The sequence below is a fragment of the Balaenoptera acutorostrata genome, chromosome 18 (genome assembly GCF_949987535.1).
Source record: "Balaenoptera acutorostrata chromosome 18, mBalAcu1.1, whole genome shotgun sequence".
NCBI lineage: Eukaryota > Metazoa > Chordata > Mammalia > Artiodactyla > Balaenopteridae > Balaenoptera > Balaenoptera acutorostrata.
Window position 1 is genome coordinate 37,209,218 of NC_080081.1, and position 3,250 is coordinate 37,212,467.

General features: G+C 36.6%; 1 pseudogene; it reads left to right on the top strand.

The window, feature by feature from the left end:
- The first annotated feature begins 267 nt into the window (after positions 1–267).
- LOC103020255 (DNA endonuclease RBBP8-like) lies at positions 268–2,960 on the top strand (annotated as a pseudogene).
- The last annotated feature ends 290 nt before the right edge of the window (positions 2,961–3,250 follow it).

Here is a 3,250-nt window from a genome sequence, read left to right on the forward strand (position 1 = left end):
TGTCCCGAGGGGGAGCCTTGGCCACTGGCAGTTTGGTCGATTAGTGAGGGAACTAGGAGAAAAGCAAATGGCAAACAAGGAGAAAAGCAAACGGCCTTCTCTGCTCAGCCCCAGAGTGTGCCTGCTTCCCTGCTGGGGCTTTTAAGAATCTTGAGGCAACCTTGCAAGCTGCATTTAAACTGGCCAAAGACAACTTCAGACCTATATAACGTAACAGAAAAGGTCAGAAAACATTAAGCAGTAGAAGTGTGGAGCATATTAAGCCAGATGACTGTCTCTGGAAGCAGTTGTGGAAACCCAGATGTATCTAATGACTAAGGATCTTTGGAGAAAACTAAAGGAGTATCATGAAAAAGAAGTACAAGGTTTACAAGTAAAAGTAACCAAACTGAAAAAGGAATGAATTTTAGATGCACAAAGACTAGAAGAATTCTTCACCAAAAATCAACAGCTGAGAGAGCAACAGAAAGTCCTTCATGAAACCATTAAGGTTTTAGAAGATCAGGATTATGTTATTGCTGTGCAGTAACTGAAGAACATAAGCAGAAGAAACAACAAGAGTTTGAAAATATTCGACAGCAGAATCTTAAAGTTATCACAGAGCTTATTGATGAAAAGAATACCTACAGGAAGAAAATAAAATGTTTTCTGAATAGCTGCAGCAGAAAATTGAGAATGATCAACCACATCAAGCAACTGATCTTGAATCTGAGGAAGATATTATTCCAGATTCACCAATAACAATGTTTTCATTTTCTGGTGCTAACCGGCTACAAAGAAAGGAGAACCTCCACATCCAACACGTAGAACAAACACATACTAAACTGGAGCATTCTGCGTGTGCACATGAATTGAAAAAAGTACCAAAGTCTTCAACTCATCCACAACATAAACCTAATGAAAGTGAAATTCTAGTGACCAACACTTGTGATCAGAGTCAAGCTCCAATGGCTAAAACTTATGGAAAAAGCAGTTATTCTCCTGATTATTTAGCTACAGTTGTTGCTGAAATACTTGGACTTAGTGTTCAAGGTGAATCTGAATCTTGAGGCCCTAGGAACCCTCTTGGTGATGAGCTCTACCACTGCCTGGAATGAGATCACCAAAAAAAAAAAAAGACCTTTTGAGGAATCTAGAAGAAATGGTGAAGATAGTTTAACATTTTCAGATTCTAATTCAAAGACTCCTCCTCAAGAAGAATTGACCACTCAGGTATCATCTCCTGTACTTGGAGTTACCTCTAATGTGAAAAGTAGTTTAAGTTTGAATACAAGTTTTTTTCCCTTCTCTTTTAGAGACTGGGGGAAAAAAAACAAAAACAAAACCAAAAACAAAACAAGACAAAAATCTGAAAAGAGTGCCTTTCAGCAACACTTCTAATTATAGATTAGAGAAACCTAGATCAAAATCTGAAGATGGTGCTCTTTTCACACATCATAATCTTGGAGCTGAAGTGAACAAGATCACTAACCAGTCGTCTTCTAATAAGCAGATGCTTATAAATAGAAAGACAAGTGAACCCCTAAGTGAACAGGATAGTATTGATCACACTAAAGATACTGTTACTGATAAAGATAAACATGTAGTACCCCTGAAATCATTGGGAGGCAGAACCAAAAGGAAGAAAATTGAGGAAGAAAGTGAAGGTGAAATAAGCTGCCCCAAAACTTCCTTTGATAAAGAAAATGCTTTTTCTTTTGCAGTGGATAGTTGTTCTTCCATGAATGGAGACTATGTGATGGATAAACCTCTGGATCTGTCTGATTGATTTTCAGCTATTCAGTGTCAAGAGAAAAGCCAAGGAAGTGAGAACTCTAAACTCAGATTTAAGCAAGTGACTATGAAGTTTTGAAGCCTGTTCCAAAGGGCTCTTCCTCAAGCCATAAGGCCTTGAGTGGGAGCTGTGGGTTAAACCAAAAGAGTCCTGTTTACAGGAGTCTCTTTTCCAGTCCTTGAGTAAATCTCCAGATAATAAAACACTGTTACAAATAAAGGAAGAAAATCCTATCTTTAGAATCCCTCTGCATCCACGTGAAAGTTTAGAGACAGAGAATCTTTTTGATGACATGAAGGGTGCTGGTTCTCATGAGCCTATAAAAATAAAAACCAGGTCAATCCATGGAGCATGTGAATTTGAACCAGTACTTCTGTTAAATCCATTAACAGAATTGCTAAAATAAAGTCTCCACAAAACAATCAAGATGTATCCTTTGAAAATATCCAGTGGAGTATAGATCCAAGAGCAGACCTTTCTCAGTATAAAATGGATATTACTGTAGTAGATATAAAGTATGGCAGTCAGTCAAGATTAGCAGGAGGAGAGACAGTGGACATGGACTGTACCTTGGTTAGTGAAACTATGCTTTTAAAAATGAAGAAGCAAGAGCAGAAGGGAGAAAAAAGTGCAAACGGAGAAAGAAAAATGTATGATAGCTTGGAAGATATGTTTGATCGGACTACACATGAAAAATATGAATCCTGTTTGGTGGATATCTTCCCCCAAGTAGCAGATGAAGAGAAGGTGTTGTCAGCTACTACAAAAAAATAAAAAACACTCATAGTGATAAACAAGATAAAGTCAAACAGAAAGCATTTGTGGAGCCATATTTTAAAGATGATGAAAGAGAAACTAGCTTACAAAATTTTCCTCATATTGAGGTGGTTCAGAAAAAAGAAGAGAGAAGAAAATTGCTTGGACACACATGTAAGAAATGTGAAATTTTATTATGCAGATTTTCCAGCAGAAGAAAGAGGAAAGAAGTTGGCTTCCTGCTGGACACCAATTTTGCTACATTCCACCCAACACACCAGAGAATTTCTGGGAAGTTGGTTTTCCTTCCGCTCAGACTTGCATGGAAAGAGGTTACATTAAAGAAGATCTTGATTCTTTTCCTCATCCCAAAAGATGGCAGCCTTACAGTGCAATATTTTCTCCCAAAGGCAAAGAGCAGAAGACATAAATGTTGAAGCAAAAAGAGAAAAGAGGACAATTTTCTTTTTAGTTATTTATAGTTAAAGTTGGTATTAAACACTGATTTTTTTGGTTTTCTGTAAACTGATTTACAAATTATTTTTCTACTGAAAATGTTTTTAAATGGTATTTACCCATCACACAGATGACTACTTAAAAATGTGAATAAGTTTATGTTGTATTTTCTTGCTTTTACACCTTTAAAATAATAAGGTGCTTTCATTTTGCACTCTGAGTTAAGAGTTGTTTATTACTTTATTTGGTAATACCTAATTACCA